General features: G+C 45.2%; 1 non-coding gene across 1 annotated transcript; it reads left to right on the top strand.

Moving 5' to 3' along the window:
• The first annotated feature begins 14593 nt into the window (after positions 1–14593).
• Positions 14594–14666, top strand: TRNAR-UCG (transfer RNA arginine (anticodon UCG)). The gene has a single exon. It is a non-coding gene; the product is annotated as a tRNA-Arg (tRNA).
• Positions 14667–26477: the final 11811 nt, after the last annotated feature.

Genomic DNA, 26477 nt, shown 5'->3' with positions numbered 1-26477 from the left:
AGAAAGCGTGAACGAGAACGAAATAGCTTTAGTGCAGCGATTCAGTGGCGTACATAGACGCATGAAAAACGCAGAATGTTCCGCATAGCGAATGACTGGCAAATGCCAAATCCTGTAACTCCATCTGATACTATATAGGAATCAAAGCACTTTCGATAGCAACGGCGACGCGTGATTTGCTAGGCCCAACAGTGTCAGAATAGAATTATGACGGCATATCAATACTTTGTCCTCAAAGAGAGATGAGACGAAGCTAAAAGGGATTCCGACGTTTATGTTTTGCTATCGCGACGAAGAACAAGTAACAAAGCCTAACTGCAATCAAAGCAGGCTTCCTCACCGCCGCCAAGTTGTTACTCTAGCCATTCAAAGCCGGCCACGCTAAACCGAAAAGTTAGCGCACGTACATAGCCCAAAAAAGCTCGTCGCAGCATTCTACGCCCGAGTATTTTGGCACCGCCATGTAATAGCGTACGAAAGGGCTTTGAATGCGAGGCGACCGCGAGGAACGTAAAGTCTCATTGGACGCATCGGTGTTCGTCATCCCAGCCATCTTGACATTTTCGCAACATCGAGGGTTGCACGCACTTTTTTTTCGCTGTCTCGCTTGGCAGCGTCTATTTAGCAGAAAAGCTTTCTTTGCAGAACTGGAAACAAAGACAAATGTTTTGTGACCGTCACTGTCACATACTGTCTAATTGTATAACCGTTCTTAGGAGTAGCAGCAATCGTTCATTCAAAGCTTGTTTGAGGACGCTAGCATCAACAGCGCAGGCACCTACATAGTCACTTGATACTTTCTTAAGTTTTCGGGCAATTTCTCTGGAGCGATTGAAAAAAGGGATTCCCACTACTACTATCGGAAACTGATCGACGGAATGTTTTTTTTTAAATGCGCTCTACAAACTTTGCGCTGAAGGTTATGTCCTATCTTATCGAACCACTGTTTACACCGGTAAGGTGTAGTGTTAGTTTGCGGGATGTGGTTTCCCCTTCAAATGTCAAGTCCTGCACTATTAGGGCATGACACTTCGTATTTGATGAATAACTGTGTAGGTGGTGAAGGCTACTATATGCTGGAACATTTACTTCGAGGCTGTGTGACCACGCTTCCTGAGAATTAAGCTTCTTGGCAGATCCTATGTCCCGTATACTTTTGCGGTTGACTGTACATCTGTCGTGGATGGACGAAGCAACGTCTCATCATGAGTGTACTTGAAGAAGCTTGACAAGAATAAAATATGACTTGTTGCTGTCCCCGGCGGCGGTAGCCAACTGTCGTGCACTCACAGCATGGCCCATAATTGCGAAGGCTACAAAGAAGGAGATAAAATTCTCCCGTTTCTACAGTTGTGTGGAAATCGGTATTATATAATTTATTTTTTGAATGTTTGAGCAGATGTTCGCGCAATTGTTTTGCAAACGTAATGCTAACCACGAGAATGTTCAGGCAAAACGACGCTAATGGATTTAAATTCATGCAAATGTAACGCTAATTGCGCATGTGCAATGTGTTTTTTATTCAAAGGTAACGCAGTCACACAAAAGAGCTCCTCGCCATCCTCTCTGCAATGTATGCGTTGCTTCAATTTTGTTCGTTTGTTTGCTTGTTTGATAGATTCTCTGTTTTGTTTCGCCCTGTCGATGGCTCACTTTTTGTTCACTTAATGTCTAATTCCACAATCGCCTGCTTCGGTCTGCGACTCCCCTTTCTCTTATCTGCTGTAGATTTCGTTAATGTTCTATAACTGGCTACTTCACAGTTTTGCTTCCTGTTCAGCTTGTCTATTCGGACCGACACGACTTATTATACTCGTCTTTTAAGCTTTTCAGGTATAAGTTATAGAAAAGGTGAGCATGGCGCGATCCCGGAGATAGTGCAAAACCGTGCCGAGTTGCGGAATACCGGGCCGAACCGCGGCGGAGGTGAAACAGGCTTCAAGCTCTCCGTCGTCGTCGTCGTCGTCTTCATCATCATCACCATCATCATCATCATCATCATCATCATCATCATCATCATCATCATCATCATCATCATCATCATCATCATCATCAACAACAACAACAACAACAACAACAACGACGACAACAACAACAATGAATGAATGAATGAATGAATGAATGAAATAATCAAGATGCATTGTTGCAAGTCAATGGGTATACTGGAATCGTTTATCAACTGTGTATGGACTCATGAGCAGTACGCTTTGCCATATACGGAAATGAAAGACAGAATTGCCATACCCACTGTGTATATATCTCCTGACGCACCGAAGTGGAATATCGAGAAGTTCATGACGATGCACTTTGCGTGGCTTAGACGTAATGCCAATTCGCCTGTCATCATCATTCGAGACTTCAATTAGGACATTTCAACACAAGACAAGAAATGGTTCAGTCAGTGTGTGCTACAAGAGTTCGGTTCGCAGGGCCACACCCGTACAAGGCACTCAACTATATACTCAACAATGGTCGTGTAAGCTTTAGCTTTGGCCGAGCTTCTGTCTAGGGTTGTAACCGAACCAATCAGTGTGTATCACAGTAATCACAAAGCTATTGTCACTACAATTACGAAATGATAAAAATGAATACATCTGTCCAGGCTACCCTTGTCTAACCATGTGTGATATGCTACAGCTTCGCTGGTCATCGACATTCACCGAATGAAATGGCTCGTCAGATTTTGGAGAAAACGGGGCAGAAACAAAATAGTTGCTGGATTATTTCGGCCTCGCCGCACGTCGAGCAGGCCGGGGATTGAGCCAGGCCTTTGCTGTATCTCCGGGATGCTAGCCGGGAGCAGCTGATACCGAGCCGTAGCAGGAGAGACCAATCTTGCCTTGTGAGCACGACGTCAGGAAAACGACATGGGAATCGACCGCTGGCGAGGCACTGATGGGGGTGCCGGTATTTGGTTGCATATACAGTAACTCTATTCCTTGCATATATAGTCGAAGGACGTTACAGTGGTGTTGACGGGTGCAGTGGTGTGGTGTGCTGCCTTTGCATGATCGTCAGCCTCCTCGTTACCCTGGAAGCCAACGTGAGAGAGGATAAAGTCCCTTTGATAATTGGAAAGCACGGAGATTCTGTGAACTCAGCCGCCGTGCCGAAGACCCTCGCGCGCCTTCCTCTTTCCGCCTCTCGAATCGGCCCTTTTTTGAGCAATGATTGGCCCCTGGGGCCGTAGCGCAGGAAACGTGCGCGAAATGACGCTTTGCTTCTGTTTTAATTTTACATGGGCGTCATTAACAGGCTGCCTCCCTCTGTTGCGAGTCAAGCTCCGTCGGGGTACGAGGAGTAAGCTCTGCTACTTTTGAAGGTCTGCTTTTTATGTCTTTTTTATGCTCGCGTGCTGCGCGTTTCAGTGAGTGAGTGAGTGAGTGAATAAACTTTTATTTGGTCCAGCAAAGCGCGATAAAACGCGCACCCGGCTAATCCCACGACGGGACTGACAGATCTAGTCTGCCGGCCCGATCGCGGGCGCGCTGGACGGCCAGGATTTGATCCTCAAAGACAGGACTTCGCAGGAGCGCGTCCCACTCCTCCTTGGTGAACTTCGGTCCCAGCGACCCGCACTCCCAGAGCATATGAGGCAACGTAGCTACATCACCACAGGCCACGCAAGAACAAGTTGGATAAATCTCTGGATATATGCTATTAAGGGACGCCGGATTTGGGTACGAGTTCGTTTGCAGAAGTCTTAGTGTGACCGCCAGCGGCCTGCTTAGCTTGGAGTGAGGCGGGGGGAAAACCCTTCTCTCTAAGTAAAAGAATTTCGTGATTTCGTTGTGTGTGAGAGGAGCGTCTCTGTGTCCGGGGAGAGAGTCGCCCGATCCGAGGGCAGCGCGGTCGGTAAAGCCACGCGCAGCCTCGTGGGCAGACTCGTTGAGGTTCAGAGGAACCCCCTCAATCGCCCCGACGTGTGCAGGGAACCAAACGATCGAGTGCATGGAGGTGTTGCCCTGTTTGGCGCCTTTCAGAATTTGAACTACCTGCCGGGCTACCCGGCCTTTCTGGAATGCCCTGATGGCGGCTTTCGAATCGCTATACACCCTGTCTCTCCGACCGTCTTGCATGGCGAGTGCAATGGCCACTTGCTCGGCCACCTCTGGGTTCGTCGTCCGGACGGAAGCACTGTTGATGACTTTGCCCAGCGTGTCAATGACGGAAACCGCAAAAGCCTTGCCGTCTCGGTATGCAGCTGCGTCCTCGAAGCTTGCTGCGATTTTGTCTTTGTTTATTTGCTTTAGTATATTAAATGCTCTTGCCTTGCGACGACCTGCGTTGTGAACGGGATGAACGTTGCGGGGCAAAGGGGCGACCACGATCTTCTCCCCTATTTCTCTGGGGATTTGGGTGTCTTCAGCCAAGTTCTAGGTTGGTGCGAGTCCGATCTCCTCGAGGATACGCCTGCCGGCTGGCGTGGTGGACAGCCGAGTTAGCTGGGCCCGTTCCGGAGCCTCGGCTATCTTCTCCATGGTGTTGTGTATGCCGAGCCGAAGGAGGTCCTCTGTATGCGTTCTGACGGGCAGCCCGAGGGCTCTCTTGAAGAATTTTCTAATGAGGGCATTAAGCTTTTCCCGCTCGGCTCTGAGCCAGTTGTGCATGGCCACCGTGTAGGTGAAGTGACACAGCACAAAGGCGTTGATGAGCCGAAGCAGGTTGTCCTCCTTGAGGCCACGATGTCTGTTCGTGACCCTTCGGACGAGGCGAAAAGCATTGTCGGTTTTCGCAATTATCTTGCGTAGCGCAGTGCCGTTGCCGCCGCGTGATTCTATGAGCATACCCAGGACTCTGATGGTGTCGACCCTGGGTATCGGGTCACCGCTCCGAGTGAACAGGTGAATGTCACTTTCCGAGACCGGTTTCCAGCCCTTGGGTCTGCGGCCTTTTTCTTTTCTATAAAGGAGAAGCTCAGACTTGGTCGGGGAACATCTGAGTCCGGTGGGTAGCAGGTACTGCTCCGTGACGTCTACCGCCTCTTGCATGGCGCTTTGCACTTGCCCTTCGCTACCGCCGGTGCACCAGATGGTGATGTCGTCTGCGTAGATGGTGTGTTTGATTCCTTTAACTTGGGCCAGATGAAGGTTTCAGTGAACCAGCCGTATTGAAAATGGCTTCACACTGTTCACAATCCCCCGAAGAAAAAATGACATGGCGTGTAGGAAGAAGTGGATTCATAGCTCTGCCTGAAAGGACTTCTTCCCGACGAAGCTTGCTGCGCTCTGTGAGCTACTGTGCATTCCTTTGTACTTAAAGGACTGCGTATATTTGAAGCTTACTGCGAGTTCATGAGAATGGAGACAATCTTGCTTAATTTGCTTATCATTTTGCCGTGGTTTTAAACGTCATTCTTTTTATTTAATGGCATTACCCTCTGTGTTGTAATAACGATTGCTGGTGTGCGGAATTCACCTACAATAGGTTCCTCAGTTCCTTAATCTCGGTGTGGATTTACTGCGACAAGGCTTGCAACGCAGACGTTTATTTTGTTGCTAGCTAATAGGAGCGATTCTGGCTTGGCGCAGGATAGCAAACGTCATGTTTTGTGCAACAGCATTAGGAGGGCCATGAATGCGCAAACGATCCATAGTTTATGTGAAGCCTCGAGCTCTCGCAGACGTCTAAGGTGCATAGAAGAGGATAATAGTAGTAGTAAGAATTCAGGTGTAATGCTAGTAGTATAATAATATAATATATAATAATGACTATACCTATACTGACTTCGGAATTATGTGACCAACAATGACAACTAATCCGAGTGTGAGTAGGAATGAATAAGTGACGGTGAGAATAAACAATGGCTCAGCTATGATGACTGACTAATAATGAATGACCTCGATAACGAGCGTGTACGAGTCAGCGAAATTAACAATAACGAAAAATGACCTCCGTAAATAGAGAATGAATAAGACTAACTCACCTATATTGATAATGACACAGCAAAACTGAGAATGGCCATGCAAATATAGGAATGAATAAGAATGACTCAATAAAATTAAACACGACTAAGCAGAACTGAGAAGGACTAAGCAGAATTAGAAATGACGCAAGGAAATTACAAATAATGAAGAATGACTCAGCAAAATTGGGAATGACTAAGAACGAACTATCAAAATAGAGATTGATTCAACGAAGCTTAAATGGCTATGAAAAACTCATTAATACGCAGAATGACTAGGCAGAACAAGGCATGAGGAAGAATGACTGCAAAATTTAAGATGGCGAAGCAGAATTGACTCACCAAAATTGAAAATGACTATGAAGGCCTAAGCAAAGTGAATTTTTGTATTCAAGAAGTAATAACGCCGCTGCATGGAAATCTCTCCGAGGGACTAAGAAAATATCCTGCCTCTAAAACCATTCCGGAGCAGCTTCATAAACAGTAGCATTTGTGCGAATATCCTGCACTAGATGAAATCTGCATTTAGCATAAGGTCAGTGGGCTGAAAAAAAAAATATTGAGAAATGTAGACATATATAAAGTAAATATTGCACCACTAAACTGTGCACTATTAATACGACCCGTATTAAAATGGTAAATCCTGTGTGGGCTATAACAGTGCGCAGTTATCGTTCATGCCGCAAGCGTTCACACTTTAGGCTTTTATTGCACAAACGAGAAGCTGATTATGGAGGCTCATGGTAGGGTCGAGACATGTCCAACCACTTTCTCGCGTTTTTGTTTTATAGTAGCACGTAACAAAGAACGTCAATTTAGGCGCGCTCGGGGGTGGCAGCCAAGGCATATGGCCGGCGGCCCCCCGGTGGCCTTCTCAGCGTGCCGTGCGCAGAGCGTGCAGACGGCCGGGAGAGGATATGGAGGAGGAAAGCGCGGGAGGGGCGGAGAGTTTCGATACTTTCTATATTAAGGGGCTTTAAGATGGGAGCCACTGCAGCGACATCTTCAAGCATTGCCACGTTACTGTTAACAGAGTGTCCTAAAGCTGGCAAGAGCGACGCTTTTCTGGCATCGAGCACGCCATCAGGTTGGAATGAGAACCAGTACGGAAAAGAAATCGGGGCCGGGTGGCAGCGGGTGTCAAAGTTTTTCGCAAACGAAACACTGTTCACAATATTATCCTAATATTTTGCATATGTTGTCTACAACAAAAAAGCAGTCATGATTAAGTAAAAAGAAACATGCTTAAATTGATCATATACTTGTTAGTAATACTACTTAAACTTAGCAATTCTCACAAGTGCTAAAGAAAACGTTGATCGAAATTGAGAATATAACTTAGAGCAAGTGAAGGTGCTCGTTGTTATGGCTTCCAAGCAGTGTTGATATTAGGAATTGGCTCCAAAGCTGAAAGGCTGTTCGTGTCGTTTAGATGGTAACGTGTGTGCAGAAATAGTGAACATAATTTTGTACATATGACAATTAGTTTATGTTGTTGAGCAAAACGTGAACAAGGTGAATGCAGGAGCCAACGTTTTGACAAGTGGACTTGTCTTCTTCAAGGCGACGTATGCTTTCCGCGCCACAGTCTATAGACCGTTTCATCGGGCGAGGAGGATAGGGCGCGCGGAGAGCCTTTCCTCCTCTCTGGCTTGGGCGATCCGGCGCGGCGCTGCTTGAAAGTATTGCTGTCGCGTGCTGCGGAACGATTTCGAGATGTTTTAGATGGCACTTTGTGAAATTTACGCCATGTTCATTCATATAAGGTCGTCAGGGAAGCCTTTCGGTGCATCGGCAACTACTGTAGGCAGAAATATGTCTTGGGGGCGCAAAAATGTGACGCGCATAATCAGCCGCGGTGTACGCGCATTATCAGTCGCGGTGCGTGTATGAGTTGTTTACTATTTTGCTTATATTGATTTTAATTCAACAAAGAAAACCGGCGTCTCTGTATTACCAGCATTAAATGGTAAATCAGCTCACTGTCTGATCGATTGGCGTAGGGAGTAAAGCATAAAACATAAGAGCGCATGCTCGTGCACGGCCAACCTAAGGCAACCACGAAACATCTGAGCGGCAGGCGCTATCAAATATTTGTGATACGCTGGCATCGTTCTCACGCATTTCAAGTCTAGTGTGCTTGAAATTACCATATGTCTACGCTAGCCTTCCTGCATGAGGCCCATGGCGCTGCTCAACACAGCGATCAGTGCGGTTGGTGAGCCAGCACGATGCATATATAAGCTGTGTGCTTCGGCATACAGGCATAGTAAATGAGAGGGTTCGCATAAAAAGAATGCGATGGCTATTTTTGAGCGCAATATTTCTGTAATACGTGTCAGTGCGTCGTAGAGAACTGAACTAACTCAACCGAAAAAAAAAAATTCGGTTATCATCCTCTTTCTCTAAAAAGCAAGTTAAACGGGCTAACGGCGCACAACGTTTATAAATATATAACCGCTGATGCCGCATGCTTGGACCATGCGCTATATAGAATAAATATATCTGTAACCCAGCACCTACCACTGCTTAAGACGCTCGGGCAGTTCGTCAACGGTCGCTTTGCTGGACAAGCTTAATTCAGACTGTAAGGTATGCTGCGATTACTAGCCAAAACTATTTTATTCATGGGTGGAAACCTCATCCATCCAACCAAGTAGTCACGCAATGTAACCTGCATCGAACAGTTTGAACGCTTGTCAAAGTATAACACCACAGCTCCTATTGTAGCAGAACGGTACCCAGGCTGTTACGATCGTCGCGTATGTTTCATGGCTCCTAAACCGCAGCTTAGAAATAGAGGATAATACTGCAATAAGGTGACATTAGCGATTGGAACATTCAGAAATACACAATTCATCTCCAAGGCTGATTGTAGGCTCAATTATGCGCGCACACATCGCGCTGCGTGTTCCGTCCACCTCAACGCCAGTAGAAATTCCGGTCATGACGCCTTAAACCACTTTAGCACGTCTCACAGAACCATTTACCATGTAGAAGACGCACGTCACACTAAACAGACCGCACGACCGCGAAAACAAACGCCAGAACCTGCCGCCGAGCGTATACCTGCCATGTAAAAGACCGCTTTCACCCAAGCCAGTATGGCGCTGCTCATAGGCGGCACCACTGCGTTCACAATATGGCGGCGTCTACGAAAAAACGGTCTATATAGGTGGGGTTCTTCTAAAGGGGAGAGGGGGTGAGGCGGGAGGACGAGGTAACGAGGGAAAATGTGTTAGCGTGTCGAATTGAGAAGAAAGGGACGCTGTGTACAAGGTCAAAGCCAGGGCACCCCCTCCCCCATCCCGGTCTGTCATCACAAACGCGTGTTAGCCGGCGTGTCAAGGGCGTCTGACACGCCGGCTGACAAAAAAAAAAAAATAAGACAGGGAAAAAAAGGAAAAAAAAGGAGGGGTATACGCCAAGAAATCAAACTAAGTGTTGTTGCCTATAGCTTGAAGTTTAGCATAGCGAATAGATTCTAAAGCTCCCTTTGAAACGTTTATGCCTATTGGTTGCAATGTCTGGAACTTATGGATAAGGTATGATTCTCTGTATTTTCTTTCTCGTTCAGAACGGAAATTTGACTGTAAGATGTAGAGTTTAAGTTCATCAAAGTTATTACCTGGTTGGTTGAAATGCTCGGCGACGGCTTTGGGAAGCTTTTTAGCTGTGTCCGCGCGATGTCCGTTTATTCTGACGCTCATTGATTGTCCTGTTTCACCGATATATTGTTTCTTACAGAAGCAACATTCAAGCATATAAATCACATCCGAACTTGTACAAGTGAAGCTAGATTTGACTTCATGTGTATAACTATTTGCGGTGCTTTTAATTTTAATGTCACTTTGAAGGTGCCTGCAGGTTTTGCACCTAGGATGACAACATCCTTTTATTACGGGGGAATGCTGTTTGCTGACTTTCGCGTGCACTAACATGTCTTTAAAGTTCTTGTTTCGGCGATAGGTAACCCTGGGTACATCCGGGAACGCTTTTCGCAGACGCTCGTTACTTGATAATATTGGGTGGTATTTTCTTAGGATGTTGTTTATGTTTGGGAGTGCATTAGAATATTTTGCTATAAAGGCCGGTGGTCTGCCAGATTCTAATGTGGGCTGTCTCTTCGCCAATTCCGACTGTCTCTGCAATCTTGACGCGGCATCATAAGCTCTATCGAGAGCAACTTGGGGATAGTTCTTTTCTGCTAGCGTTGATTTAAGGTCATTTAGGTGGTGGATATAATCGAGGTCTTCGCTGCAGATTCTTCTTATACGTTTCGCTTGTCCGGCAAAAATTTCTTGCTTGCAATGTCGCGGGTGATGACTGTTGTAGTCTAAATATTGCTGGCTATCTGTAGGCTTCCGGTAAAGTGCCGTTCTCAGTTTTCCGTTTTCTATGTAGACCGTCGTGTCCAGGAAGTTGATCTGACTAGGAGGGTGGTGAGCAGTAAATTTAATACTCGGGTGAAAGCGATTGAAATGGCTAATAAGGTCGGTTAAGGCGCTTGTGCCGTGTTCCCATATTATAAATATGTCGTCAATGTAACGAAGATATGTGTGGGGTTTTAAAGGGTAGGATTTCAGCAGGTCTGCTTCAAGCTGTCCCATGAAAATGTTCGCATACGTGGGAGCGAATGGCGTACCCATGCTAGTTCCGAAAATTTGCAGGTAGTGTATGTACTCGAATTCGAAATAGTTGAGCGTGAGAACTAACCTAAGGAGCGACAAGTAAACATCAGGAGCGTGCGCTTGGGGATTGATTGCGAGGGATCTAGAAACGGCTTCAATTCCTTCACTCATGGGAATGTTGGTGCAAAGGGCAGAAACATCCAAAGTGACTAGAACAGCGCGGTCGGAAAGGATTTGGTTGGCGTTGATGCCGTCGATAATTCGAAGGAAGTGCGGCGTGTCTTGAACGAAAGATGGGAGGGTGGTGGGTATGTTTGACAGGTGGTGTTTTAAGAATTTAGATAGTGACTCAGTAGGTGTGTTGTTATTAGACACAATAGGCCGACGTGGGATTTCTGCTGTAAATACTTCTTCGACCGGAACTTTATGTATTTTAGGAAGGAGATAAAAGCGGCCTGCTGTTTTGTTCTTGGGCATCATGAAGCGATATTCAGATTGCGTGATTAGTATCCTGGACAGGAGCTCCGCTATTGTGCTTATCACAATATTACTGTAATCTGAAGTTGGGTTAGAGTCGAGTTTTCTGTAATGAGTGTGGTTGCTCAATTGTTTAGAGGCCTCATTCTTGTACTTTTCTATAGGCCAGATTACGATACTGCCACCTTTGTCTGCTGGTTTTATTACAATATCATTCCTTTTCGCAAGTTCTTTAAGGATTTGGTGTTGAGCGGGGGTCAAATTTTTGCGTTTGCGGCTATGCTGTGTTGACTCTAGAATTCCCTTTTATATCAGTTTTAAGTATAAATCGAAGTCTGGGCACTGTTCGGTTTCCGGTGTCCATGTGCTAGGTGGTCTAAGAGAGTCTCTATCTTCTTTTCCTACATCTGGTCTACCGAAAAAGAACTCCTTGATGCGCATGCGTCGAGACAACTCTGTTATATCTTTGTGGAGTTCGTATTCGTTTACTGCGTTGTTCGTCGGACAAAACGTTAGACCACGTTTCAGGAGATGAACTTCTTCGGGGCTTAGACTCTGGGATATGTTTACCACATTGCTGCAGTGCTCTGGATGCTCACCTGTAGGACTGTCGGTGGAGCTACGTGCTGCAGGGGTTACATTAGTTTCTTTGGCTAGATCTGTAGCTCTAATATCTTTGCGCTGGCATTTATCTAGTAATTTTTCCTCCTTAGTTTGGACGAATTGTTTAAGTTCTCTTCTTTCCGGTTCAGTTAACTTTATGCTGTCGAGTTTATCAGAGATTATCATAAGTTGTTCCTTGCAGTGTTCTTCGAGAATGTCGATAAGGGAGAGCGATTCATTTTCTAGGACAGCATTCCACTTTAATAATAGCCTGGAGGGTAAAGAACCGAGGGCGCATCTAACCTTAATTCTGAGACCTTTTGGGATTTTCCTCTGTTTAATGCAGCTAGTGTAAGTTTTTAGGTGAAATCTGTAATTTGTTTGTTTGGCGGCGAGTTTGCGGGATTGGAGGAAAGGGCGAGATTTGTTGTTGCGTGTGCTATCCCTAGTGCGTGGTAGTGATTATAACTTATAACTAATAAACTGATAACTTATAAACAGCCAGTTTTCTGGTTCACACTGTCATTTACTCAAGCAGCTGAGTAAGCACGCTTAATTTCTAAAACACCGTCTTCGTAGCAGCTACAAGAAATCGGGCCATCTGGACTCGCTGACAAGTGGGGCCTGTGTGAACTAATATGCAGTCCAGACTTCTTGCAATCAAACTCCGTGTGCTTGCTCAATGTTTCAGCAACATATTGCTTCCTGGCGGTGTCCTCCTTTCGCAGTCCCCAGTTCGTTGCAGCAACAGAAAACTTGCTCTCCTCAGGGTAGCAAATCTTCACCAGGCTCACAGATGAATGAGTCAAGGACGTTCGGCAAGCTACGTGGGCCTTCGACGCTGTGACCTAAATATTTCTAAAGGTGCAGAATGGTGTGAAATGACATATCGTGTACAAGCGCTTTTATTTCAGAATCGTTTCTTTTTTCTTCTTAAACTATGGGGGGGGGGGGGGGGGGCTGTTGCTGGAGCCTGCCGTTATGCAAGAACTTACTCCTGAACGCTTCATGTGCCACCAAGGAGTAACGGTACAAGAACAATAAAAAATGCCGTACCTCTCGCAGACACTTGAGAAAGTGCTAAGAGGTTTCGCTGCGCAGCGAAACAACATTCCGAATACGAATTACACCACTGTCACGCACATTGGCGAGTATTACCCGTTAGCGTTACAATGCGATCGGGTAATCCAAAAATTCATGTAGCTCATGTAATCCAAAGACTCGTGTGGCATATGTAGCGTTATGGATTGTCTTACCTTGGTGCGCACGATGACCCGTCTTCTCAGCTGTGGCTCTTGAACAAAGCCGCTGGTCAAATAGTTGTGCGACTCCAGGAATTTTTTGCCTTCAGCTGCTCGTGAGTTAAGAAGCTTGTAGCATATGCACAAGGTAGTCCTTGAAATCCGAAAGCTCTACCAAAGGTACGAGCGCAAGATCAAATAACGCCTCTTTGGAAGTTAGCACAAGGGGATCGACGCCATCGCAGGGCTAAACTTTCTCGACGTAGCGCTCCTTCGTAACGGCCTCTAAATTCTGCGCGTACGCACTTAAGCGAGTTAATGAGGGGCTGTCATTCATCCTTACAAATTTGCAAGAGATCGGCGGCTTACTGCACTCCTTTCAAGGCAAAAAAGCATATACATCGGCAGCGCTTCAACAGTGGAGATAGCATTTGGTGACAACGGCTCCCCAAAAATATGGCGGTTTCATAGTGGTCAACGCAGTTCGGACCCTTTCCGTAGCTGCGCCCGCCAGCCTGCTCTGCCGTGACGTCACGGGAACACGAATCCTATCATATTCATCCTATCTAAAACAAAGAGAGGAGAGCTCACAGGGCTAAGGCTCTAGTAAATGAACTTAAAACACACCGGCGGATAACGTAGCGTGCGTGGACGCCGCTTGCGGCAGAGACGGGGCTGCGGTATCGTCGGTGGTTGATGGCGACGGGTGCGTTGAGGTCGCATGAGGTCGCAGTGAGGCCGCAGTGAGGTCGCATGCGCTCGCAGCGCCATTAACGTTTGATCTTTGCTGCGTTATTTTTTAAAAATATGAAATCAAGAATATGAAGCAAAGCACATAAAACTATTCTTGTTAAAAGCAGTCAATAGAGAGGTTTAGCATGTCCGGTACTCGGGTAAACGCAGGGGCGTTGGGGCGGAGCCGTACAAAGGAGCGGCCTGCATGGTGCAGTTACCTGGTGGCGCAAAGCCCAAACAGATAAAAACAGCTAATATTGCGGTAACCAAGAGTACGTTACTTTGCTTCGGGTGTAAATTTTTGGCGGCAACACGATTACGCCAGTGCTGAAAATTTACACCAGCAGCGAAGTAGAATAGACTTGGTTACAGCAATAATAGCTGTTTTTGTCCGTTTGAGCTTTGCACCACCAGGTCGATGCACCATGCAGGCCGATCCCGTTTACCCCCCGCCCCAACTGCCTGCGTTTGCCCGATTACCGGACACGCTAAACCTCTCTAATATATATAAAAACCACGTGTCGACACTTGGCGAAAGATTTATCAGATGATCTACCCGCTAGCTACTCGTAAGTTCTCGTACACCGCGAGAGTCACGTGGATAACGTGACCGCTTAGGGGAAGCGATGTTATCGGTCGCTCCAACAGCCCAAGGAGGAAAGTGGACGTAGCTGTCTTCGCATGCGCATTACCGTAGCCCCTAGTTCTTGCGTACTCAAGCCGCTTGTGTACCATAAACTAAAACTCTCTATTAGAGTGTTTTAGATTAGGGGGCGCAAGCGGCTTGCGTACGCAAGAACTAGGGGCTACGGTACTGCGCGTGTGCAGACCTATACGTCGGGGTCCACGCATACCGACGCCTTTAGTTCTTGCGTACGCAAGCCCCTGTTTCCGGCCCCTAATCTAAAGCTCTCTATTCTTGCCTACAAAAAAGAAAGAAAAAGCAACAGAGAGGGTAATATGACGATCGGTGTCTGCATGTTCGGAGCGTAGCTTCGGCTGTCCGCGTGGCCTAATGGATAAGGCGTCTGACTTCGGATCAGAAGATTGCAGGTTCGAGTCCTGTCGCGGACGCGTTTCCTCGGGATTTTTTTTTGTTTTTGCGCGGAATGAGTGGCCGTCGTAATCACGGTAGCCACGACTCATTGCCATCGCATGGTCAGTGATCCACCATGCCCTTCCACTTTATCTGCATCAATTTTGAACTTTTGCTCATCCGTCCGTATGTGCAATTTTTACCCGGTAAAGGAGCGAGTGCTGACTGAAATGTGCTGATTAGGAAAAAGGACGCGAGAAAATGGCGAAGCTGCAATACAGCCAACTATCCCCATATTTAGCTACATGTCTGTGCGCGGGTTTATAGTGTGCGTGCGTGTGGGCGAGTACCTTTTGGGAACAAGCGGCCACACGTGATCGGTGCATAAACATCCGTAAACTGAGGGTACGTTCGATTCGCCTGCACCACTTGAACCAGTTCACGAGGTGCTGCACCCTGCCATTCGTTTCAGCGGTGCAGCAATCACGCCCGCAGAACTACGACGTTCGTTTGAAAAGGTACAGGAAAGGTGCAGGTCTGGTTCATGATTTTGCTGCAGCCGCTCCACTGTCGATGCCGACTTGGTGCAGGCATAGAGGTGCGAAGCAGCGGCGCAGCAGACGACGCAGCACACGGGCGCGAGCACCGCAAAAACCCGCTTACACACGTGTAATGTGTCTATGCAACTGTAGTGTGTATTTACGCCCCAGAAACCGATCATACCTGCAGTTCAGGACCTCTCAAACTTGCGCACTCCATGCACATTAGTCTGCCATTGCATGACGTCTACACCGCGTCTGCACCTTTGCATTCGGTTCGAGTGTTTCGCTGGGCCTGCACCTCCAGAATCGACCTGCACAGTTTCTGAACTTATCGTGAGCCGCCGTGAACTGGTTCACAGTGGTGCAGGCGAATCGAACAGACCCTGAAACACGCCGTTCGAGAAGACGCCCATTGAAGAGAACACGCAAGTACACATAAAGGGAGGGAGAGGGGAAGGCTGAAGGTTCATAAAACCGAACTTCTGCCACGCGACCGGAAACAGGACGTGCATGTAGTAAGCGTAAACGAAAACGAGACAGTTTTAATGCGGCGCTTCAGAGGCGAACTTATGAAAAACGTAGAGCGTTCCGCATGACGAATGGATCGCAAATGCCAAATCCTGTGGCGCCATCTGGTATACAAAAGTCAAGGCACTTTCGATAGGAGTGGTGACGCGTCTTTTGTTCGGCTGAGCAGCGTCACAATAGAAAGTTGACCTTAATAATAACGTCATACCAAAACTTTGGCCTCAAAGAGACATGAGACTAAGCGACAACGGATTCCGCCATTTATGTTTTCCTATCGCCACGAAGAACAAGCAACAAAGCCTAACTGAAATCCAAGCAGGATGCCTCGCTGCCGCCATGCCGTTACTCTAGCCATTCAGAGCCGGTCACGCTAAACCGAAAAGTTAGCGCACACACATAACCCAAAAAAGCTCGTCGCAGCATTCTACGCCTGAGCATTTTGCAAGTGCCACGTTATAGCGTACGCAAGGGCTTTGGATGTGAGTCGACCGCGACGAATGTAAAGTCTCATTGGACGCATCGGCGTTCGTCATCGCAGCCATCTTGACATCTTCGCAACATCGAGGGTTGCACGCAGCCTTTTTCGCTGTTTCGCTTGGCAGCGTCTCTTTAGCAGACAAACTTTCTTTGCAAAACTGCAAACGAACACAACCGATTTGTATCCGTCACTGTCACATGCTCCGGAATTGTATAACCATTATTAGGAGTAGCAGCAATCGTTGATTCAAAGCTTGTTTGAGGACCCTAGCATTAACAGCGCAGGCAGCTACATAGTCGCTTTGTACTTTCTTTAGATCTCGAGCAATTTTTTCTGGAGCGATTGAAAAAAGGGACACCCACTACTACTATCGGAACCTGATCCTTGGAATGTTTATTATTTTTTTCAATGCGGTCTACAAAGTTTGCACGGAAGGTTCTGTGCTAGCTTATCGAACCACTGTTTACACCGATAAGGTGTAGCTGTAGTTGTTGGTCCGAAAAGAAGAAACGTATGTACAGTCAACAGCAAAAGTTTGCTGTATGCGGTTTCCCCGTCAAATGTCAATTTCTGCACTGTTAAGGCATGGCAGTTCGTATTTAATGAATAACTGTGTAGGTGGCGAAGGCTACTACATGCTAAAACATTTACTTCGAGGCTGCGTGAGCACGCTTCGAAAGAATTGAGCTGAAATATCGAGAGGTTCATGACGGAATATGGAGAACTGGAATATGGAGAAGTTCATGACGATGCACTTTGCATGGGTTAGACGTAATGACACTTCGCCTGTCATCATCGTTCGAGACTTCAATTAGGACATTTCAAAACAAGACAAGAAATGGTTCAGTCAGAGTGTGCTAGAAGAGTTTGATTCGAAGTGCCACAACCGTACAAGGTACTCAGCTATATACTCAATAACGGTCGTGTAATATTTAGCTTTGGGCGAGATTCTGTTTAGGGCTGTAACCGAACCAATCAGTGTATATCACAGTAATCACAAAGCTATCGTCACTACCATTACCAAATGATGAAAATGAATACATCTGCCCAGTCTACTCTTGTCTAACCATGTGTGATATGCTACAGCTTCGTTGGTCATCGACATTCACAGAGTGAAATGGCTCCTCAAATTTTGGAGAAAGCGGAGCAGAAACAAAATAGTTGCTCGGTTATTTCGGCCTCGCAGCATGCTGAGCAGGCCGGGGATGGAGGCAGGCCTTTGCTGTACCTCCGGGATGCCAGCCAGGAGCATCTGACCCGGAGCAGTAGCAGGAGAGACCGCTGCTGCCTTGTGAGGACGACATCAGGAAAAGGACATGGGGATCGACCGCTGGCGACGGATCGAACCGGGTGCCGGTATTTGGTAGCATATACAGTAACTCTATGCTTTGCATATATAGTCGAAGGCCGTGTCAGCGGTGTTGACGGGTGCAGTGGTGTGGTGTGCTGCCTTTGCCTGGCCGTCAGCCTCTTCGTTGCCCTGGACGCCGACGTGAGAGGGGATGAAGTCCCTTGATAATTTGAAAGTACGGAGATTCTGTGAACTCTGCCGCCGCGCCGAAGACCCTCACGCGCCCTCATCTTCCCGCCTCCCAAATCGGCCCTTTTCTAAACAATGAAACAATGATTTCCCCCTGGGGCCGTCGCCCAGGAAACGCGTGCGAAATGACGCTTTGCTTGCGTTTTCATTTTTCGTAGGCGCCATTAACAGGCTGCCTCCCTCTGTTGCCAGTCAAGCTCCGTCGGGGTGCGAGGGGTAAGGTCTTCTACTTTTGAAGGTCCGCTTTTATGTTTTTTGTATGCACGGGGGCTCCGCGTTTCAGTGCAGCAGCCGGCGTGAAAATGGCTTCAGACTGTTCACTATCCCCCGAACAAAGAAAGGACACGGCGCGTAGAAAGAAGTGGATTCACAGTATCGCCTGAAAGGACTTCGTTTCGACGAAGCTCACTGTGATCTGTGAGCTACTGTGTATTCCTTTGCACTCAAAGGATTGTGTATATTTGAAGCTTATTGAGAGTTCATGAGAATGCGGATAATCTTGCTTAATTTTCTTATCATTTTGCGCCGTGGTAAATGTCATCATTCTCATTTAATGGTATTGCCCTGTATGTTGATATAACGATTACTGGTGCGCGGAATTCGCCTACAATAAGCACTTCAGTTCCTTAATCTCGGTGGGAATTTCCTGCGGAAATGCTTGCAACGCAGACGTTTATTTTGTTGCAAGCTGATAGGAGCGCTTCTGGCTTGGCGCAGGATAGCAAACGCTATTTTTAATGCAACAGCATTAGGAGGGTCATGAATGCACCAACCATTCATAGTATGTGTAAAGCGTCGAGGTCTCGCAGACGTCTAGGGTGTATAGAAGAGGATAATAGTAGCAGTAAGAATTCTAGTGTAATACTAGTAGTACAATAATATAATATATAATAATGACAGCACCTAAACTGACTACGGAATAATTACTGTGACTAACAATGACAACTAAACCGAATGTGCCGAATGTGAGTAGGAATGAATAAGCAACGGTGAGAATAAATAATGACTCAGCTATAATGACTGACTTAAAAAACGAACTTGGACGAGTCAGCGAAATTGAGAATAAAGAAAAATGACCTCCGAAAATAGAGAATGAATAAGACTAACTCAGCTATACTGACAATGTCAGAGCAGTAAGGAGAATGGCCATGGAAAATTGGGAATGAATAAGAATGACTCAAGAAAATAAAAACGACTAAGCAGAACTGAGAATGACTAAGCAAAGTTAGAGATGACGCAAAAGAATTACAAATAATTACAAATGACTCTGCAAAACTGGGAATGACTAAGAACGAATATCAAAATAGAGATTGAATTACACCCGGTATCGTAAAGAGGGCCACCTGGCAACCCAACAGCTTGTCGCTATGAGTGGGCCATAGTAAGTCTTAAGGCCGTCGACGTTGACAATGTCTCGTCCACGACGGCGCATTGAATGTCAGCAATGACAACACGAGCGGTGCACACTGCTATGGGGTGAATACGCTGGGCGCTGGCCTTACATCAACAGTCTAGTCAAACCTCTTACAGGCATGACTGTCCAATTTCATCGCGTAATCACGAGTTATCGCAGATACGCTGTTGAAAATGACCTTGGTCGAACGTGCAGAGCCATTTCAATACGAATAGAACATTGACTTGAAATTTTTCTAAAGGAATGTGTCATTTCTAATTTTGACGATTTCATTGTTGAGGCTGCTTTTTTAATAGCAGCTACATAATTAATTCTTTCCCGGTGGGAGAAAAAAAACAACAGCAGATATTCTGTATTTTGAAAGACGAGAGGGTCGCTTTTTGGTGACGTGTACTTAGAATTCGCACTGTGTAGGTTGCTTATGTGCTCTGAAGAGAATTACTGGCTCTCGCTTTCTCCCAGTTTTTATGCGTTATATACGGGAGTAAGTTGTTTTCCCCCGGTACCCTGGGTAAAATATGTGGGGCGCGGTGTTTATATTTATTCGAAGGACGAATCAGTGTTCTGAATGACCAGCGATATATGTTTATTCTGTGTAGGTTCATTACGGCCTTTGTAGAAAGTTCCTCATTGAAGCATCCCAGAGGGTCTTACTGCCGCTAATCTAAATGTTTACAACACTCCCAAAACAACAGCACAGGAGATAGTTGACATATAGACAACTTTCAACGCAATGCGTTCCGAATCTTTCACTTTCCTGCTTTCAATGGAATTGTTGCATATAATTACTAAATCTCCCTTTATCCATGTGTTATCGTGCATCATACGAGATTCGTAGTTTGTTTCCTAGGTGTCCACGGTGAGCTAAAGAAGGCATTTTGTTTATCCCGGGGAAAAGTTATGGACATGGTATGACCAATGTGTAGGCATTTTCCAGTATAATACATATACAAGTGCCCCGTAGCGTTACTAGTCCGTCTTACGAGTGGGGTAAAACTTGGACGGCTGCGCTGGCAATCTTTAGAATACGCGTCAATAATTTCGCACCCCCATCACTCTAATCTCACGAACCTACTCGAATCAGTTCAAAATAAAGCTGCGCGGTTCGTCTTAACTTCATACTCTCGATATCAAAGTGTGTCCGCCTTAAAGAAATTACTTAATCTCCGTTCACTTGACATGCGCAGGAAATTATCCCTGTTGACCTTTCTTCCATAGCCTTTACCACAGCAACATTGCATTCGCTCGAGCCCATATTCTTCCCGCTCCCCACATCTCTACCCGCAGAGACCATGTTCATAAAGTAAAACCTATATTTGCCAGGACTAACGCTTATCAAAATTCGCCTCTAGTTTTATCTATTGCCGAATGGCACTCGCTACCTGCAAACATTGTCTCGCTTACGGAATCATCATCATTTCATGCAGCACTGCTAACCTTTTTAGAGTGTGTCAACCTGTCCGAACCCACATTTCCTTGAATATTTACTTAAACAGTGTTTTCAAGTGCTCGGAATTGTATAAAATTCATTCCGTTTCATCTGATATGTATCTGTGTAGGCTGTTTACCTAAATCATTATTCGATTGTATCCTTAAACTCGTGTTCGGATGGGTACTGATTGTTCGCATCGCATTTTAGGTTCTTATGCGTGTTTCACGCTACTAAACATTGTATAAAGTTCGTTACCCTTTTCTTTCCTTCCTTCCGTTTTTCTTTCTTTCTTTCTTTCTTTCTTTCTTTCTTTCTTTCTTTCTTTCTTTCTTTCTTTCTTTCTTTCTTTCTTTTTTGCTTCTGCTAGATGTTTTTATGGTTCCTAATGCCTTCATATATTTACATTGTACAGATTTCACTCATGCTTGAACTTTTCCGTCCCCCCCTATGTAATGCCCTAATGGGCCCTTAGGGTACTCATATAAATAAATAAATAAATAAATAAATAAATAAATAAATAAATAAATAAATAAATAAATAAATAACAACTGAGGTCATATTTTGCGAACATGAGGGGAACAATCGGCCAAGTTCCTGCGCGACCGTATATGCATGTTGATCATACGCAGCCTTAAAAAGATTGTAAGCAAGTGTTCAAAAATATCATGCTGCTATTAGCTAGAGGTTTCCCAAGAGAACTTCGCGTTTCACATAGTTTATATTTTGAAGTAATAGGCACAATTTTAAGCGTTAACGTTTCTGGCATATTTAGAACCGTTAACATTAACTATTGGACCCTCTTCTTTTTATTTTACTTTTTGATGCGTGATATATTAGTTTAGCCTGGTACCCTCACTAAAATAAAAGATCCAGATTCGTTTTGTTTTGTGACTGCAAGGACAAGTTAATGAGTACAGGTCAATGCGTACAGTTATTGGGGACAGGTTAATAAATGGGCTTTCGCAATAAACTACGCGTTAAAGCTCTCTACAGTGTTATGGGCTTGCCTAACGAGCAGGAGCCGCTAAGGCAAAATTTAGCGAGAAATGGTGGTACGCTTTGGAAACAATCCGCACGATGTATGGCTGGATCAAACACAGCCTTTGTAAAAAAAAATTCTTATTCAAGAGTTAGATCGTGTGATACGGCCGCTATCAGCTATGCTATCAGCTATCAGCTAAGACACTGCCTCTGGATATAGCTGAACTCAAAATGTTTCAATCATCTCTCAACAAGAAGTTTGAGACTTTGGATGCTCGTGTATCTTCTCTGGAGTCGCCCTCGAAGTCTATTAGTGGTACACAGGCTGCTAATGACAACCTACACACTCAAATCCAGCAAATAAAAACGCTATCTCAACTTCCTCGTGCAGAAACGATAATTTAGGAAACAGGTCGAGTAGAGACAACTTTATTTTACATAGTCTCAGCGAGAGCCCTAACGAGAATTATGAGGAACTTTCTCACAACATAGCTAAGTGGTTCCAGGACGCTCTTAAGATTGCATGTCCCCGTATCGAAAGGTGTCATAGACACGGCAATATTTTCAGGGGCCGGTCACGTGCCGTTATTGTGAAGCTCCTTGATTTTCAGGATAAGGTGCTGCTGCTGAGGTTCGCAATATTCGCAAGAAGCTCTTGGAAGCGTCCTCCTAGCATAGGTATAGTGCCTCATCTGTGGAACGTTGATTTGGTAATGTCCTTATTGACAGCGTACAATACGATTGGGATACCACATCCAATGCTCTCGCCTGATCACCTGCTAGCTCAACTAAACCAGCCGAAACACATGCTAGGGCCAAATCTCCTTGACTTCACGATACTGGCAATAAACTTTCCATTTGAAACGTTAATTCAAGAAGCCTTGTCAGCAATTTCCCTAAATTTCTTTCCTTGGTCTCGTCTTACTCGCCACATATTATCGGTTTGACTTAGACGTGGTTACATGATGGTGTGCATGATCCTGAAGTAACCCTCCCTGGCCTCAAAGTAGTCCGGGGAAACATGAAATTCTGGAGAGGAGGCGGTGTTGCTCTAGTTCTTCAATCTCACCTCCACTTTTCTACACTCCCTGCCCGGCCTGATGCTGAGTATTTGTGGTGTAAAGTCCAACTTGAAGATACGTCTTTGGTTATAAGGGTCATTGACCGTCCGCCTGGTTCTAATGTTGAGTATTTACACAACCCAAATGAATTTTTGCATAGTTATGATACTTCATGCAACGCTATCTGCATGGGCGAGTTTAACGCTCCTGGTGCTGATTGGTCTTCTATGAAAGTGAGCGGACGCGAAGTAGCTATCGGGCGGTAGTTGGTCGAGATTTCATTGTCCTGTGGCCTGCACCAGAACATTAAGGATTTCACATGGCAAACTTTAGTCCTTGATCTTGTTTTTCTTACTGCTTTTTAATGACGGTTATGAATGCGATGTTATTGATCGAATATTTGAGCACAATACTGTGGTAATTCCATTTTCAGGCATCGTCCTTAAATGTCACCATATCTCCTGCACATTTCCTGGCTTTAAGTGCTCTGATTATTTGCCAGTAAGAGACGCTTCATGCGAATCTTTTGATGTGTTTGAAATAATGAGGGCGACTAGTGATACTAATACCTTGACAAGTTTCTTCGAAAATCTTGTCAGTAAGTGTATCGACCTTTGCATTTCCTTAAAAACAAAGAAAATAAACACTGAAATTCCTTGGATGACTAAGGTCCTTTTCTATTTATCCCGTTGTGTGGCCAGATTACGTCGATCAAAACGCTGTGGCGACTCAACAAACCTCATGCAGTTCCATAGCGCTAAAAAGGACTTTGTTCTAATATGGTTGGTGCAAAAGAATTTTACTACAAGGTAACCTTGCCGAAATGAATGAAGGCTAACCCCCCAAGTTTTGGAAAGCTATCCTACCGCCTGGGTCATCCTCGGACACGTTGATAATTATCAATGTTCTGATACGCAGACAATAGCTTCGTCTTTTAACACCTATTCCCACTCTTTCTCTACGACTGATAATTCGGTAATCCCTGCTTTCGATTCCCTACACTCGACGATGTATCACTGTATCCTGAGGGTATACTTAACTTAATCCTAAAGTTAGACACCAAGAAGTCGTATGGTCCTGACCGTCCCCCGACTTGTTTTCTCGTTCGATACTCTTTTTGGTGCAGCACTTATCTAATCATTATCTTTAGAATTCTCTTTCTAAAGACCTTTCTTTAGCCACCTTTCTTCCCTCGTGGAAACTTGCCTCAATTGTCCCCTTATTTAAGTAGCTAACGTTCAATTGTTATCTAACTATAGGCCCATCTCCTTAACAGCACATGCATGTTATTTACTCAAACACAATATTTGTAAATATAGTATGGAAGTTTTTGAAACTAACAGAATTTTCATGCGCTTTCCAGCACGACTTTAGAAGTCATCTCAGCACTATAACGCAACTGACGGAATTCGTTCACGACATCAGCAGCTCTTACGACATAGGTGACCAGATTAATGCTATATTTATAGACTTTGCAAAGGCTCTAAACTTATGCATAATCTGTTCCTTATACTAAAAAAAATGCACCCTTGGTTACCTGGATATCGGATTTTCTTTCCCAGCGCTAACAACATGTACGTTTGAACTCTACTAACTCACCCTTGATGCCTGTGTCATCGGGGGTTTCCCAAGGCTCAGTACTGGGTCCTCTTTTATTCCTGCTTTATATTAATGATCTCCCCCTACATACCTCAGTTAAAATACGCCTTTTTACAGACGATTGCGTGTTATATCATACAAATAAATCTCCAACTGATAATGTTGTCCTTAACATTTATATCACTGGCTTCTGTAACTGGTCCAAAGCATGGCAAATGAATGTCAACTTTTGCATAACCATCTCCACGTCCTTTACACGATGTTCATGCCCTTCCTTTTCTACCTATGCCTTTGATAATGTTACTTTAATCACAGTGCTCGAATTTAAATATTTAGGTATCCCACTAAAACACAATTTGTCATGGTGGAAAGGCATTGATGTCAGCTGTAACAAGGCCCTTAAAAAACTAGGTTACTTACTTGGTACGCTGCGTTTTGCTCCTCAGGAAACTAATCTTCTAACACATAAAACCCTAATTCGCCCCATCCCTAATATGGCTGCGTGGTATGGAAGCCATACATGCACTGGGACGTCAGAAAACTAGAATCAGTGCAAAAAAAGGCAGTGCGTTTTGTTTGTAGAAGTTATGACAAGGACTTAATTTTCGCCGTGTAACTCGCTTCCCCTACTTGGTCTCACTCGTCTTGAAGAGCGTCGCAAACTTGAATGCCTAAAATTTCTTCACCTGTTAAGTAATGATCCTTGTCTCTCGTCTCTAGATAACTATTTGACATTCTCCATACCCTCTTCTACGAGGAGTCACTACAATCTAAGTATCTCAACCTTTTTTGCCCACACTGATTACCTTAAATACAGCATTTTTCCGTCAACAATTACCACTGAAAGAATTCACCCAAGCTGGTTTATAAATGTTCGTATGTTTGTTATTCCTCCCACTCCTGCAATATCCTCATTGAGGCTGCAATAAGTATAGGTAAATAAATGAATGAATAAATGAATGAATGAATGAATGAATGAATAAATAAATAAATAAATAAATAAATGTAGTTAAGCATTTGGGGGAGAAGCAGAACGTAGGGTAAAATGTAGGAACAAGAAGGGCGCGTAAGACAGCTTTTTTTTTTCATCCATAGTGAGGGTTTTTAAAATAAAAGAAATCAAGTGGGACAACTTGTTCGTAAGGATTTCAGTGGTAGTTTACACTGTCGTGGCGAATGTAAACTAGGTTATCTTGGGAAAGGCTTGTACAGGGCTCCTCGAAAATCCTGTTGCTGGCCCGACGACAGCGACGACGTGTTGATTCATGTGTAAGCATGAGCTCCGAAATCGAACGGTCACAATCTTGGAGGCCATGGGGACAGATATTGGAGGAAACATATCAGGACCATATTGGAGTGCCCTTTTACGTATCGTCTCCTCGATCATCGGACACATTTGTAGACATTAGAGTGTTTTACATTTGGGGACGCAAGCGGCTTGCGTACGCAGGAACTAGGGCCTACGGTACTGCGCATGCGCAGATCCCTACGTCTGGCTCCACGTATACGCAATACCGGCGTCCCTAGTTCTTGCGTACGCAAGCCGCTTCCGTAACCTAATCTAATACCATATGTTTTTGCCATTAAAAAGTAAGAAGAAAAAAGAGAAAAAGAAACGGAGAGGGCGAAATGACGCGCGGCCTCTGCGTGTTCGTGGCGTACTAGCGGATGTCCGCGTGGCCTAATGGATAAGGCTTTGACTTCGGATCAGAAGATTGCAGGTTCGAGTCCTGTCGCGGACGCGTGTGTTCAGACATTTTTTTTTTTTTGCACGGAATGAGTGGTCGTCGTAGCCACGGTAGCCACGACTCATTGCCATCGCAGGGTCAGTGATCGACAATAACCTTCCACTTTATCTGCATCAGTTTTGAACTTTTGCTCATCCGTCCGTCAGTGCATTTTCTTTTTTACCCGGAAAAGGAGCGAGTGCTGATTGAAATGTGCTGCTGAGGAAAAATGAGGCTTGAAAATGGCGCAGCTCTAATACAGCCAACTAGTTCCAAATTTAGCTACATGTCTGTGCGCGTGTTTATCGTGGATGCGTGTGAGCACATACTGCGAACATGCGGCCACACGTGATCGGTGCGTAAACATCCGTAAAGTGAAACGTGCAGTTCTAAAAGACGCTCATTAGAGAGTTTTAGAATAGGGGCCCCAATAGTTTGGGGCCCTAAAGAGCTTTGCGGGTGTTACCGTTGGGGCACGTAGGAGTGAAGAGATTTAGAATAGGGTTTTACGTTTGCGGATAGCGTCTTGCGCTGACAGCGCCACTAT

The sequence above is a fragment of the Dermacentor variabilis genome, chromosome 3, assembly GCF_050947875.1.
Source record: "Dermacentor variabilis isolate Ectoservices chromosome 3, ASM5094787v1, whole genome shotgun sequence".
NCBI lineage: Eukaryota > Metazoa > Arthropoda > Arachnida > Ixodida > Ixodidae > Dermacentor > Dermacentor variabilis.
Note: the sequence above shows the minus strand (reverse complement) of the source record. Positions and strands in the feature narration are given on the sequence as shown.